The sequence below is a fragment of the Lissotriton helveticus genome, chromosome 5_1, assembly GCF_964261635.1.
Source record: "Lissotriton helveticus chromosome 5_1, aLisHel1.1, whole genome shotgun sequence".
NCBI lineage: Eukaryota > Metazoa > Chordata > Amphibia > Caudata > Salamandridae > Lissotriton > Lissotriton helveticus.
In genome coordinates, this window is record NC_136065.1 from 1930731845 (window position 1) to 1930748445 (window position 16601).

Genomic DNA, 16601 nt, shown 5'->3' on the forward strand with positions numbered 1-16601 from the left:
ACACTACCACTCTACCACCCTCACTCTACCGCCCTCACTCTACCACTCTACTGCTCTCACTCCACTGCCCTCATGCCCTCACTCTACCAACCTCACTCTACCACTCTACCGCCCTCACTCTACCTCGCTACCACCCTCACTCTACCGCCCTCACTCTACCACTCTACCGCCCTCATGCCCTCACTCTACCGTCCTCACTCTACCACCCTCACACCTACACTCTACCGCCCTCAATATATCACTCTACTGCCCTCAATATATTTTTGTCTGTTTATATGAAAATGTTTGATTTTCGATCCCCTCACTCTACCACTCTACCGTCCTCACTCTACCGCCCTTGCTCTACCGCCCTCACTCTACCTCTCTACCACCCTCACTCTACCACTCTACTGCCCTCACTCTACCGCCCTCTCTACCACTCTACAGCCCTCACTCTACCACCCTCACTCTACCACTCTACCGCCCTCACTCTACCGCCCTCACTCTACTGCTCTACCGCCCTCACTCTACCGCACTCACTCTACCGTCCTCACTCTACCGCTCTACCGCCCTCACCCTACCACTCTACCGCCCTCACTCTACCACTCTACCACTCTACCGCCCTCACTCTACCACTCTACGGCCCTCACTCTACCGCCCTAACTCTACCACTCTACCGCCCTCACTCTACCATTCTACCGCCCTCACACCCTCACTCTACCACCCTCAATATGCCACTCTGCTGCCCTCATGCCCTCACTCTACCACCCTCACACTACCACTCTACAACCCTCACTCTACCGCCCTCACTCTACTACTCTACTGCTCTCACTCCACTGCCCTCATGCCCTCACTCTACCACCCTCACTCTACCACTCTACCGCCCTCACTCTACCACTCTACCGCCCTCACTCTACCACTCTACCGCCCTCACTCTACCGCCCTCACACCTACACTCTACCGCCCTCACTCTACCACTCTACTGCCCTCATGCCCTCACTCTACCGTCCTCACTCTACCACTCTACCGCCCTCACACCTACACTCTACCGCCCTCAATATATCACTCTACTGCCCTCAATATACCACTCTACTGCCCTCAGGCCCTCACTCTACCGCCCTCACACTACCACTCTACCACCCTTACTCTACCGCCCTCACTCTACCACTCTACTGCCCTCACTCTACCGCCCTCACACTACCACTCTACCGCCCTCACTCTACTGCCCTCATGCCCTCACTCTACCACTCTCACTCTACCACTCTACCGCCTCACGCTTTCACTCTACCGCCCTCACTATACCACTCTACCGCCCTCACTCTACCACTCTACCGCCCTCACGGCCTCACTCAACTGCACTCACTCTACCACTCTCACTCTACTGCCCTCACTCTACCACTCTACCGCCTCTACTGCCCTCACTCTACTGCCTTCACTCTACCGCCCTCACGCACTCACTCTACCGCCCTCACTCTACTGCCCTCATGCCCACACTCTACCGCCCTCACTCACTCTACCGCCCTCACTCACTCTACTGCCCTCACTCACTCTATCGCCCTCACTCACTCTATCGCCCTCACTCACTCTATCGCCCTCACTCACTCTATCTATCTATTGCCCTCCCTCACTCTATTTATCTATCACCCTCCCTCACTCTATCTATCTATCACCCTCCCTCACTCTATCGCCCTCCGTCTATCGACCCTCCACCTATCTATCTATCGCCCTCCCTCTATCTATCGCCCCCCGCTATCTATCTATTGCCCTCCCTCTATCGCCCTCCCTCCATCGCTCGCCCTCCCTCCCTCTATCAACCACACCCAACCACACACACATACAACCACACATACACACAACCACACACACACAACCACACACACAACCACACGCTCAACCACATGCTCAACCACACACTCAACAACACACACAACCACAACCATACACACAACCACACCCAACCACACACCCAACCACACACCCAACCACACACCCCACCACACACCCCACCACACACCCCACCACACACCCCACCACACACCCCACCACACACCCCACCACACACCCCACCACACACCCCACCACACACCCCACCACACACCCAACCACACACCCAACCACACACCCAACCACACACCCAACCACACACCCAACCACACACCCAACCACACACACAACCACACCCAACCACACACACACGACCACACACATCTATTTATCGCCCTCACTCTATCTATCGCCCTCACTCTATCTATCTCCCTCACTATCGCCCTCACTCTATCTATCTATCGCCCTCACTCTATCTATCTATCTATCAGCCTCACTCTATCTATCTATCGCGCTCACTCTAGCTATCTATCGCGCTCACTCTAGCTATCTATCGCGCTCACTCTAGCTATCTATCGCGCTCACTCTAGCTATCTATCGCGCTCACTCTAGCTATCTTTCGCCCTCCCTCTAGCTATCTTTCGCCCTCCCTCTAGCTATCTTTCGCCCTCCCTCTAGCTATCTTTCGCCCTCCCTCTAGCTATCTTTCGCCCTCCCTCTAGCTATCTTTCGCCCTCCCTCTATCTATCTATCGCCCTCCCTCTATCTATCTATCGCCCTCACTCTATCTATCGCCCTCACTCTATCTATCGCCCTCACTCTATCTATCTATCGCACTACCACAGCATCACTCAGGGGCACCACAACATCACTCTGCGCTACCACAGCATCACTGAACGCCACAGCATCACTTGTCGCTACCACAACATCACTCAGCGCAACCACAGTATCAATCTGTGCAACCATTCAACAATAACTGGTTCAAATATTTTCTCTCAATGTTTCAAGCTTTATTACAAATGTCACAAAAAGATGTTAATATTTCACTTCTGTTCTTGGATTTTCGTCACAATAAAATACACTGAACATAATCTTCACAAAAGTTATTTACAAAAGTTTAAGCTATTGCCATTATAAATTACAATAACTTTTCTTTAAGTATTAATTATTTAAAAAAATTAAAAGCCATTGTTATTTGTAATATCAATACATCTAAGTCACGTAAAGACAAAACATGTTGCATTACAAATGCTATAGGTGTCACATTTGCAAAAGAGAAAAGTATTGGCATTGTAAATGACAAAGCTATTAATTTCGCTATTTTCAAAACCAACACATAAATAAAAAATGTGTCATTTACAAGACCAATAGCTCAAACTTTCCTAATGCGAGACCTATTGCATTGCAAATGCTTGTTTAATGGGGCGACCAGATAGTCGGGCTGCCCTGGAAGTCCCGATGAGGCCTCATTTGCCTCCCAGTTGCCAGCCAGGGATCCAGGAGGTCGGGCGCCTCCGCGCCTAGGGTCTCCTCCGTCACTCAGTGCGCACGTGTTCCCAAAAAGGGGGATAGCTTTCCTCTGTATTACTAGGGGCAGGGTATGCCAGAATACCCCTCCCAGGCTGGCGGTTCTGTGCCGGAGACCAGATGGGCTATGCCCGGACAACACCTCCTAACACCCTCCGGGGATCCCTCCGACCGGTCTGCGCCATTGCAAAGTGGCAAAGTGCCCGGGACAGGCTCCATAGGTGCCGGCCAGTCATCCTCCCGTCATCTGGGGCCCGAGAGCACCTGCGAGCCTCCTCGTGCCTGAGGCCCAGCCGAGGTCTCTGAGTCCATGGGAAGCGCATTCCCCGAGCCCTGCAAAGGCAGGAACCCAAGCTCACCTGGCATAACCCCCGCGCTGGGTGAAAACCGAACAGCAGTGCATCATCGGGCTGGTAACACCCCCCCCCTTGAAAGGCCCTGCAGCCGGCTTGGCTCTCTGGTGCCCACGTCCCGGCTCCACTGGGAGAAGGGGCAGAGGGCCTACGAGGGGACCCCGACTCCTCTCGGTGGGAGGCGTGCGGGATGGGGAGCTGCCTGGCTCCTCCCTTCTGGCGCCTCCGACCCGGGCAAGGGTGGGTTGAGCTGATCAAAGCCAGCCCGCCGACATAGCTCGGGCCGCCCGGCGACGGACGGCTGACGTGCAGGTGGAGTGACCCTCCCTCGTTGCCAGGTACCCGGTTTGGCATGGTCGCGTGCGGACGGGCTGACGGGTTTAAAGACTCATGTGGTCCCTCCCGGTTACTCCTGGAGGGACCGGCGGCTGTAGGGCTGCCTGCTCCTGTGGCTCCCTTGCCTGCGGGTGGGTGGGGCGGGACTCCTGACCGAGTGCCTAGTAAAAATGTTTTTCTCCCAACGGTGCAATCTAACTCCCAGAGGGGAAACCTTGAACGGGGCGCCCGGGCCGTCTTGTGGCGCGGGCGGCAGACGGACAGTGTCACCTTCCTTCCGCCTCTCCTAGGCCCGCAGGTGGGTGAATGTTTTCAAAAAGTTGCCTGTGACTCTTGGCGGTGGATCACTCAGCTCGCGCGTCGATTAAGAACGCAGCTAGCTGCGAGAATTAGTGTGAATTGCAGGACACATTGATCATCGACACTTCGAACGTACCTTGCGGCCCCGGGTTCCTCCCGGGGCTACGCCAGTCTGAAGGTTGCTAAATCGTCAATCGCCCGGGGCTTCCCCGGGACGCGGATGGGGCCGTCGCTTCCCCTTCATCCCACCACAAGGTCAGACCCCCCGATCGCCTGTGCCAGGGTCCCTCGTCGTCAACAGTTGAACATGGGTCAGTCGGTTTCTAAGAGATGGGCGAGCGCTGTTCGGAAGGGACGGGCGATGGCCTCTGTTGCCCTCGGCCAATCGAAAGGGAGTCTGGTTCAGATCCCCAAACCCGGAGTGGCAGAGACGGGCGCCCTTGTAGCTTCCAGTGCGGTAACGCAAACGATCCCGGAGAAACCGTTGGGAGCCCTGGGGAGAGTTCTCTTTTCTTTGTGAAGGGCAGGACGCCCCGTAATGGGTTCACCCCGAGAGAGGGGCCAGAGCCTTGGAGAGGGTTGCGGTTCCGGCGGCGTCTGGTAAGCTCTCGCTGGTCCTTGAAAATCCGGGGGAGATGGTGTAAATCTCGCGCCGGCCCTTACCAATATCCACAGCAGGTCTCCAAGGTGAACAGCCTCTGGCATGTGGGAACAATGTAGGTAAGGGAAGACGGCAAGTCAGATCCATAACTTCGGGTTAAGGGTTGGCTCTAAGGGCTCGGTCGGGCTGGGTCAGTCGGACTGAAGCGCGAATCGGGGTTGGGCGCACGCCGCGGCTGGACAAGGCGCCTCCCTCCGGGACGGCGGCGACTCTGGACGCGAAACGGGCCCTTCCTGTGGATCGCCCCAGCTGTGGTGGTCGCATCTCCCTGTGCCCCCTCCCCTGGGGCCCTGGGCCGGCGTTCTGCTTTGGCCAGCGCCTAGCAGCTGACTTAGAACTGGTGCGTACCAGGGGAATCCGACTGTTTAATTAAAACAAAGCATCGCGAAGGCCCGAGTCGGGTGTTGACGCGATGTGATTTGTGCCCAGTACTCTGAATGTCAAAGTGAAGAAATTCAATGAAGCGCGGGTACACGACGGGAGTAACAGGAGTTTGTAGCCACCTCAGCCACGAATGACATTGGTACAGCAAAATTTGATAATCTTCCCGATGTGTACGAGGTCAGCAAAGATGTAATAACAAATAAAAGTGATTACACAAAAAAAGTCACTTACTGGAAATACCCAAACGAAAAATATAAATGTGACTAGTGTGGAGACATATTGGGAACCTTTAAAGAACTGAGAAAACATGTCTCCAACAAGCACAAAGGCTTCTATCTCAAAACGTACTGTTCAAAATGTGACAAAGAAGCTGAATATCACAATATTGCATGCCAATATGCCAAATGTAAAGGAAGACCTCAAATAGGAGAGCTGCCATTCCTGTGCAGCTTCTGTGATCTCAGATATGGAACAAACATTGGTGTTTCTCAACATGCTCGGCATGCGCATCCAAGAGCGCAAAATGAGGCTAGACTAGCAGCTCTAGCAAGCAGCAAACCGTCAAAATTATGGTCACAGGAAGAAATACTGCTACTAGCAGAATTGGAAAAAGTTTATGAAAATAAGAGGAATATTAATGCGCTGATGGTTCCACATTTTGACAACAAGAACAGAAAACAAATTGCAGAATAAAGAAGAGATAGAAGAGATAAAAGCAAAAAATCTGCAAAAGATGTCTTGCAAGCCTCAAATGTTTCTGAAAATGACTCTTGCGATGAACCAGAGGTTACAGTGGAAGTAACAACAGAAAAGCACAGAGACTTTATCAATCGAAAACGTGCGCAAAAAATCAAGAACTTTGATGAACTGGAAGACAGAATATCAGAAATCGAGAAGTACACTCAAAACGTAGAGCAGCACGATGCTGCTATGGGTCTGATGGATGAGGTAGTGACTTATATCGCAGAAAACACCACTGATATAAGTCCTCATCTAGCAAGAGTAACAACAAATGAACCAACAAGTGAAATCAATAATGAGCCTATGAACTCTGCTCAAGACGAGCACCAGAATGCCTCAGCTGTCAAGGATTCTCCTCGAGAGAGGAGGTAGTTGGTCTACAGGAGCAAAGATGAATGACCCACACACTTCCCAACAACAACTACCAAAGCGAGAAAGTATAACTTCGCTAACAGGCAGCTGCTACCAAAAAATGTGGGGGGAATTTCCCAGGGAGTATACCACTCTCCCCCAGCAAGGTGACGTAGCTGCAGTCTTGATGGCAGGAGACTGGAAAATAAATAGACAACAATACTAACCTCACCAGTACTTTACAGGGCTGATACATAAGTGTTCAACATAACAGTCCACTTACCACACAGGTGAGCATCAGGGCTTTAAGCTAGAAGTCCAGACAAGAACCAGGAGATACAGCAAAGAACCTGGGGGACGACTAGCCAGGATGTCTCCAAGGTAGAATGCACCAAATCCAGTTCTACTCATAAACTGAAGACAGAGCAGGACTGGGAGCCACTGGTGCAGTTGATGGCCCTAGTATCACTTATAAAGCTAAAGACAAAGTGATACAGCGATTCCCACTCCAACGCATAAACTTAAGACAGCGTGGAGCGAGTAATAAACAAATAACACAGACAATCCCTTCGTCCAACTCAGAAGCTAAAGACAAGTGGAGAAGGGAACATACAACATGAAACGGACAATAGACACACCCCGTCTGAATAGAGACTGAAAAGCAGAACGGAGTGGGCGTACCTAACAAGACGCTATCGACAAGACACGCTCCACTCGTAACCTAAAGACGGAGTGGAGCGCAAACAATAAACATACATGAAACCCCAACGATCACAAGAATGACCGCGGAGTTAAAACACTGAGGAGGATGGTCAGCTAGGAATGGACACCAGAGAGGAGAGAAGGGCAGGCGGGGAATCCAGGCGGAAGGGGACGCTAGGCACCGGGGAAGGGCGTGCCGAACCGAAGAAGGGTAATGGAACAGGGCGGGAGAAAACACAAATAGGCAGGACCCAAAACAGATACAAGGAATACCGTAACCCAAAGGTGGAAACTCAGGAGCTGGAAAAGAGCACAAACGGGATCAATAGAATTCAGCAGGAACTCGAAACACTACGGGAACCTCACGGAGCAGAACGCTGAGTAGAGGGGGCGTGGTCACTAACCAAACAGTAAGCCAAGCAATGATTCGCGGGTGAGTTCCTCCTTTCAACTGCTTAGGGAGCGTCTCAAAACACCATGATGTATTCAGTAAGAGGTTTTAGGGAAAGGTACAAAAGTCTCGCAGGGACACACGAGGGTTTAAAGAACGGGGTTGTCTACACCCTGTGGAATCTATATTGAACACTTATGATTGGGGTCCAATTCGACCACCCCTAACATCAGCAGGAAACAAAATAACAAAAAAAGACAAGAAAAGCAAAAGGCTTAATCGGGCGCACAAGAAAAAATATGCAAAAGCAAAGGGCAGCTATAAAGAATACCAGGCAATGTTTAAAAAAGACAAAAAGAAAATTGCCAGGATTATCACTGATGGGGCAGAAGATGCCACTTGCCAAATCAGTGCTGATGAAATCTTTCAATACTACAAAAGCATAATTGAAAAAGAAAACAAGGAGAACCCTAAATTCATGCAGATTGATCGAATACCAGAGGACTATGAAATTAGAAGTCTTTGCATAGAAATAACACTGCTCAAAATAACATGCCTTTGAGAGCTCCAATCTAAAGAAAGCAGTGGGTCCTGATAAGATAGGTCTGAATGACTTATATAAAGTGCACAGCAGGCAACCAAGACAGCTGCCCAGAGTTCTATCGTCTTGGTTGTTGATGAGAAGAGTACCAGAAAATATCAAAAAGAACCGATCAATTTTGATACTCAAGAATGTACCGATTAATGAACTTACAAAAATCAGTAACTGGCATCCAATTACCATCTGTACTGCATTCATGAAGTTATTCACAAAAATATTAACTAGAAGACTCTAATTTTTTGTTGAATTGAATACGAGACAAAAAGGCTTCATGAAGGTGAGAGGTTGTCTCGAGAATCTGACTCTCCTGCAAAATATCATAAAAGGAGCACTAAAAAACAGTCACTCATTAGCGGTTGTGTTCATTGATATATCAAAAGTCTTCGACTCTGTCAGCCATGGTCACATTATACAGAGTCTCGCAAGGCAAAGAGTTCCACCAAACATCAGAGAAATAATAAAAGACCTATACACTGACTCAACAACATCTTTCAAGGGAAAGAACAACGAAGCAACTCCTGAAATAACAATGAAATCTGGGGTCAAACAAGGTGACTTTTTATCCCCACTACTATTTAACATTGCCATGGATCCTCTGATCTGTGATCTTCAGAAAAATGGCATGGGCTTCACATTTGGATCAGATTGTCGAGGATTATTGAGGAAATCGCCGCTCTCGCCTTTGCCGATGACATCGCAGTACTCAGCAGTACCTGGGAAGGAATGAATACAAATCTGAAGATCATTGAAAAGTTCAGTAAAACTACAGGATTAAAACTGAATGTGAAAAAAACACATGGATTCTATATCAGTCACCATAAAGATAAAATACTGAATAACAACTGTAAACCATGGCAATTTGAAAGATTAAATATTGAAAATATTCATCCAGGAGAAAGTGAGAGATACCTCGGATTGAACTTTGATCCACACACTGGTCATACAAGCAACAACAAAATCAATGAGGTTCTTGTCAATTGGGCTCAAAAACTATATGACCTACCACTTAAGCCCACGCAGAAAATTGAAATGTTGTGCCAGTACTTGGTACCTAAACTATCATTCAAATTAGAAATGACAGGAACAGAAGCAAAAAAGTTAAATGTTCTTGATCAAACTATAAAAAAGTATGTCAAACACTTTCTACACCTTCCTGCATACACATGTGATGGTCTCCTATATTCGAAAAGATCATTTGGGGGCCTCAGTATACCAAAACTATGTACACAAATTGGTCTCAATAAAGTCCATAGTTTATTGTATCTTAGGGAAGCTCCGGACTTGTACATAGCGCATTCATTCATGTATGTAGGAGAAAATATAAATGAAAAAATTGACAACATTATCAAAACACACAAACTTAACATTTTAGAGATAGGTTTCTGAACTATGATTTTAATTTGTTAGCAACATATGATTGGAGAAAAGAAGAGTTTGAGAAATGGGCAAATCTCCCTGTCCAAGGTGATGGTATAAAATACTTATCAAGTAATCCAACCTCAAACTTCTGGATCAGCAAGCATAATAAAATTAAAGAAAACCAGTACATAGCTGCGCTGATGTTAAGAGCAAATGTTTTATATACCAGAGAAACCATCACCAGGGGGAGAAATCGTGCATTTGCTACATGTAGGTATTGTAATGATGTTTGTGAAACAATTTCCCATATTTTAGGTGCATGTCCTAAAACTAAGGACATTAGGATAAAAAGACATAACAAAATTCTGGAATTGCTCATTGATAGAGCAAATAGGTGTGGTTGGATGGCGTACAGGGAACCTCATGTTAAGAATAATCAAGGAGAACTACGAAAACCAGATGTAGTATTTACCAAAAATGGTACAGCTGTAGTGATTGATGTTTCAATTCGTTATGAAAATTCTCAGAATTCCCTTGAATTAGCGTTTGAGAGTAAAGTGAAATACTACCAGGATCTGTCACAGCAAATCAAAGATCTCAGAAAATGCAAAACTGTTAAATTTCATGGCTTTATCGTAGGATGTGGTGGTATCTGGCCTCTATGTAATGATGTTCTGGCTAATTTAGGTCTACAAATGGCATTTCCATTCAAGAAAAATGATTGCCTGACTACTTTAATGGACACTCTTAAAATGTGCCAAGTATTCATGGACAATTGAGTATCAAACTTATACTGAGATGTACACTTTCTTGCAGCACACATGTCACCCACATAAAACATAGGGCTAGATGTAGGTAATTCCGATTTTACCTACTCTTAAATACCGAATATTACCGATTCGGTATTTAAGAGTAGGTAAATAGGAAGGAGGCAGATGTAGGTCATTTTAAATTCAGAATTACCGAATCTGTAACATTCAGTATTTACCGATTCTGTAAATACAGAATCGGTATTTCCCATTGATTCCTATGGGCTTTGAAGCCCATAGGAATCAATGGGAAATACCGATTCTGTATTTACAGAATCGGTAAATACCGAATCCTGCAAGGGTGCAGGGGGTGTCACTTTGACACCCTCTAGCACCCCAAGTACAGGCTTGTGTGACATGTGGCACACAGACATGCCCTAAGGGCATGTCTGTGTGCCACATTGCACAGGTGTGCATGCACACCTGAATTCGGTATTTTACCACACAATAGGATTGTGTGGTAAAATACCGACTCTTAAGGGCCTGTGGCACTGTAAACTGTGGTACCCTGGCCCCTTTGACTGGGATGTGGCTCTGGCTCCCTCACACCCTCTTTGTGTAACTGTTGGGTACTCTTTGGGAGTTTCTTACTTTTTATGTTTGGCCCATCTTTACCCTGAAGGGGGCCTGTCTACCTTTCATATGCTCACTACCTTGGAAGGTTTTGGGCACCTTGGAGCATATCCATATATCAGCTACCTTCCCCTGCTCTCTAGAACTAGATGACTGTGAATCCACTAGATGCTGGTATAACCTTTCTGAGATACAATGTGTAAGTATGTGTCTTTAACCACCAAAATGTAGAGCCCCTCACTGGTATCCACTATGTTAACCTTTATTCAGCCTTCTATTGACTTAACAGAGCCATCTACCAAGTCCACCCATGTCTGAGTTGACTCTTAGTGTGTTCCTGAATGTTTGTCTGCAGTCCTCTGGGGTTAAAGAAAATCGCTTGATGAGTATCCCCTTCATGTGAGTGTATGACTGCCACCTCAACTTCTAGTGTCAGCAGTCTCTCTCTCTTCCCACTGGTAGAACCAGTTCCCACACAACAGGAACTCCCAATGTTGGGTACCAACCCTGCTCATTCTTAAATCTGTCTCATAGGAAGTCGGCCATTTGTCTATTCCTCCCCCTCTATATATTTAGTAGAAATACATTTGGGATCAAAGGCACCCCCTGTATTTACCCCTGCTTCTTTGTTGCTGCCACCATGTGCTTGGGGTTTCAGACCCAGCTTGAGCCTCTTCTCCTCTAGGGCCAGTGCCCTATCTTCTAGAGCAGAGCTTTCCAAACTGTGTGTCCCGACACAGTACTGTGTCGCCTGCAAATGGTGGGTGTGTCGCGGACACTTAGCTCATAACTGCTGCTAATTAAGAGGCATTCCAGACACTCTGTTCTATGGGTGCCCAGCGATTCACAACAAAGCCTCTTTAACAAGTAAATGGTCTTTTAAACACCCGTGAAGTGCTCGGGTGCGGCTGTGTGTGTGCCCGGGAAGCTGGGGTGAGGTGACAGAGGGTGACAGGCAGAGGGAGACGGAGGGAGGAAGACAGAGGGAGGAAGACAGAGGGAGGGAGACAGAGGGAGGGAGACGGAGGGAGGGAGACGGAGGGAGGGAGACGGAGGGAGGGAGACGGAGGGAGGGAGACAGAGAGAGAGGCAGAGGACGACAGACAGAGGGAGACAGACAGAGAGAGACAGACAGAGGGAGGAGGACGACAGAGGGAGGGAGACAGAGAGAGGGAGACAGAGAGAGGGAGACAGAGGGAGGGAGACAGAGGGAGGAAGACGGAGGGAGACAGAGGGAGGGAGACGGAGGGAGACCGAGGAAGGGAGACAGAGGGAGGGAAACAGAGAGAGAGGCAGAGGACGACAGACAGAGGGAGACAGACAGAGAGAGACAGACAGAGGTAGGAGGACGACAGAGGGAGGGAGACAGAGGGAGGGAGACAGAGGGAGGGAGACAGAGGGATGGAGACAGAGAGACAGAGACAGAAGGACGGAGACAGAGGGAGACAGAGTGGGAGGCAGAGGGCAAAAGACAGAGGGAGACAGACAGAGGGAAGAGGTCGGCAGAGGAAAGGAGACAGACCGAGGGAGAGAGGAAGACAGAGGGAGGGAGACAGACAGAGGGAGGGAGACAGAGAGAGGGAAACCGTGGGAGACATAGAGAGAGGGAGACAGAGGGAGAGAGACACAGAGGGAGAGAGACACAGAGGGAGAGAGACACAGAGGGAGAGAGACACAGAGGGAGAGAGACAGAGAGAGAGGGAGACAGAGAGAGAGAGGGAGACAGAGAAAGAGGGAGGCAGAGAGAGAGGGAGACAGAGAGAAAGGCAGACAGAGAGAAAGGCAGACAGAGAGAAAGGCAGACAGAGAGAAAGGCAGACAGAGAGAGAGGCAGACAGAGGGAGGGAGACAGAGGGAGGGAGACAGACAGAGATGGGGACAGACAGAGACAGAGGCAGAGACAGGGACAGGGACGGGGTAGACAGAGAGAGGCAGGGGCAGAGAGACAGGGAGGGACACAGGGATAGACCGAGACAGGGACAGACAGAACGATAGAGGCATAGACAGGGACAGGGACAGACAGATAGAGGCAGAGACTGAGACAGACAGATAGAAGAGGCAGAGAGACAGAGAGGGAGAGGGAGACGGAGAGAGAGAGAGGGAGACAGAGGGAGGCAGCAGCCCCGGGGGAAGGAGCCTCCTGAGCGGCTGCCTCTGTGCGCCTGGCCACCCTCGCCGTCGCGGACTGCAAGAGCGACTGGGTACGGCACCCTCCCAGTCCATCTGGGTGCTGGGTCGTCCCGGGACACCTGGTCGCCTGGCTGCGCGACCAGATGGCCCTGCGGGCAGGGTGACCAGATGGCCCTGCGGGCAGGGTGACCAGATGGCCCTGTAGGCCGGGCGACCAGATGGCCCTGTAGGCCGGGCGACCAGATGGCCCTGTAGGCCGGGCGACCAGATGGCCCTGTAGGCCGGGCGACCAGATGGCCCTGTAGGCCGGGTGACCAGATGGCCCTGCGGGATGGGTGACCAGATGGCCGGCCTACCTGCTGGCCGGGGTAGCTCAAACCTTTGTCCTTCCTCAAAGTTCTGTAAGCCCCCATATGTGGGGGCTTAATAGTCGAGAAAAATCGGCTCCTCGGGCAGGCCATCGGGTAGAGGACGTGGCTTGGGCTTAACCCTCCTTGGTTCCAGCCCAGGGTCCGGGTGCTAGGGACAGGGGGTCCATCGGGGCCTGGGGAGGCTCTCCCCGGCCTGGCTAAGGCTCGGAAGCTGGGACCGGGCCCGGGGCTCGTGCTTTGTCCCAGGGTGCGGGGGCCCCCCGTCCTGCAAGCCAGCCGAGTGTCCGGGTGCTGGGAACGAGGGTCCACTGGGGACCGGGGAGGCTCTCCCTGGCCTGGCTAGGGTACGGAAGCTGGGCCCGGCCTGGGGCTTGAGCTCCGTCCGGCGGGCCCCGGGGTTCGGGAGCCCCTGTCCTGCAAGCCAGCCGAGGGTCAGCTCTCCCAGCCTGGCTAGGGTTCAGATGCTGGGACCAGGGCCGGGGCTCGGGCTCCGTCCCAGGGTGCAAGCCAGCTGAGGGTCCAGGCGCTGGGGACGGGGGTCCACCGGGGTCCGGGGAGGCTCTCCCTGACCTAGCTAGCGCTCGGAATCTGGGGCCGTGCCTGGGGCTCCTGCAATGTCCGGCCGCCCAGGGGTGCACGAGCCCACCATCCTGCAAGCCAGCCAATGGTCCGGGCACTGGGGAAGGGGGTCCACCGGGCCCTTGGAGGCTCTCCCCGGCCTGGCTAGGGTTCGGAAGCAGGGACCGGGCCAGGGGCTCGTGCAACGTCAGGCGGGCCCAGGGTGCGGGAGCCCCCGTCCTGCATACCAGCCGACGGTCCGGTTAGCTGGGGACGGGGGTCCACCGGGGTCCGGGGAGGCTCTCCCTGACCTAGCTAGCGCTCGGAATCTGGGGCCGTGCCTGGGGCTCCTGCAATGTCCGGCCGCCCAGGGGTGCACGAGCCCACCATCCTGCAAGCCAGCCAATGGTCCGGGCACTGGGGAAGGGGGTCCACCGGGCCCTTGGAGGCTCTCCCCGGCCTTGCTAGGGTTCGGAAGCAGGGACCGGGCCAGGGGCTCGTGCAACATCAGGCGGGCCCAGGGTGCGGGAGCCCCCGTCCTGCATACCAGCCGACGGTCCGGTTCGCTGGGGATGGGGGTCTACTGGGGACCGGGGAGGCTCTCCCCGGCCTGGCTAGGTTTCAGAAGCTGGGACCATCCCGGGGCTCGTGTTTCATCCCAGGGTACAGGAGCCCCCCACCCTGCAAGCCAGCCAAGGGTCCGGGCACTGAGGAAGGGGGTCCACCGGGCCCTTGGAGGCTCTCCCCGGCCTGGCTAGGGTTCGGAATCAGGGACCGGGCCAGGGGCTCGTGCAACGTCAGGCGGCCCAGGGTGCGGGAGCCCCCACCCTGCAAGCCAGCCAAGGGTCCGGGCGCTGGGGAAGGGGGTCCACCGGGGACCGGGGAGGCTCTCCTCGGCCTGGCTAGGGTTCGAAAGCTGGGACCTGACCCGTGACTCGTTCTCGCTCCCAGGGTGCGGGTGCCCCCGTCCTGCAAGCCAGCTGAGAGTCCGGGCGCTGGAGACGGGGGTCCACCGGGGCCCAGGGAGGCTCTCCCCGGCCTGGCTAGGGTTCAGAAGCTGGGACCGGGCCTCGGGCTCATCCAACGTCCGGCAGGCCCTGGGGTATGGGAGCCCCCGTCCTGCAAGCAAGCCCGTACTTTACCTTCGCAAGTGGGCCAATGATTCATCTTCCTCCCCACCCATGGAGACTAAAGTGGCTTCAGTTTATTTCTTGCAATCCCTAGGGACAACTTCTACCCCCATCCCTACACTGCCAATGCCATGGGATGGTCACTAGTGGGTGATTTTTTAGTGCACGCTGAATTCCCCTGTCTTGTGTTCAGGCTGTCTACAGTGATACCACGCCTTAACCTTTGCAGTGTCAAAGTTGTTTCCTAGGTACCCTGGCCCCTTTGACTGGGATGTGGCTCTGGCTCCCTCACACCCTCTTTGTGTAACTGTTGGGTACTCTTTGGGAGTTTCTTACTTTTTATGTTTGGCCCATCTTTACCCTGAAGGGGGCCTGTCTACCTTTCTTATGCTCACTACCTTGGAAGGTTTTGGGCACCTTGGAGCATATCCATTTATCAGCTACCTTCCCCTGCTCTCTAGAACTAGATGACTGCGAATCCACTAGATGCTGGTATAACCTTTCTGAGATACAATTTGTAAGTATGTGTCTTTAACCACCAAAATGTAGAGCCCCTCACTGGTATCCACTATGTTAACCTTTATTCAGCCTTCTATTGACTTAACAGAGCCATCTACCAAGTCCACCCATGTCTGAGTTGACTTTTAGTGTGTTCCTGAATGTTTGTCTGCAGTCCTCTGGGGTTAAAGCAAATCGCTTGATGAGTATCCCCTTCATGTGAGTGTATGACTGCCACCTCAACTTCTAGTGTCAGCAGTCTCTCTCTCTCTTCCCACTGGTAGAACCAGTTCCCACACAACAGGAACTCCCAATGTTGGGTACCAACCCTGCTCATTCTTAAATCTGTCTCATAGGAAGTCGGCCATTTGTCTATTCCTCCCCCTCTATATATTTAGTAGAAATACATTTGGGATCAAAGGCACCCCCTGTATTTACCCCTGCTTCTTTGTTGCTGCCACCATGTGCTTGGGGTTTCAGACCCAGCTTGAGCCTCTTCTCCTCTAGGGCCAGTGCCCTATCTTCTAGAGCAGAGCTTTCCAAACTGTGTGTCCCGACACAGTACTGTGTCGCCTGCAAATGGTGGGTGTGTCGTGGACACTTAGCTCATAACTGCTGCTAATTAAGAGGCATTCCAGACACTCTGCTCTATGGGAGCCCAGCGATTCACAACAAAGCCTCTTTAACAAGTAAATGGTCTTTTAAACACCCGTGAAGTGCTCGGGTGCGGCTGTGTGTGTGCCCAGGAACCTGGGGTGAGGTGACAGAGGGTGACAGGCAGAGGGAGACGGAGGGAGGAAGACAGAGGGAGGAAGACAGAGGGAGGAAGACAGAGGGAGGAAGACAGAGGGAGGAAGACGGAGGGAGGAAGACGGAGGGAGGAAGACGGAGGGAGACGGAGGGAGGGAGACGGAGGGAGGGAGACGGAGGGAGGGAGACGGAGGGAGGGAGACGGAGGGAGGGAGACGGAGGGAGGGAGACGGAGAGAGAGGCAGAGGACGACAGACAGAGGGAGGGAGACAG

At 51.9% G+C, this 16601-nt stretch overlaps 1 protein-coding gene and 1 non-coding gene across 4 annotated transcripts in view; both read left to right on the forward strand.

The window, feature by feature from the left end:
- Positions 1-16601, forward strand: part of TTLL6 (tubulin tyrosine ligase like 6) — a 533521-nt gene that overhangs the window by 19090 nt on the left and 497830 nt on the right. The gene's annotated exons all lie outside the window — the stretch shown is intronic.
- Positions 4348-4501, forward strand: LOC144756861 (5.8S ribosomal RNA). Its single transcript, XR_013595364.1, has one exon. It is a non-coding gene; the product is annotated as a 5.8S ribosomal RNA (ribosomal RNA).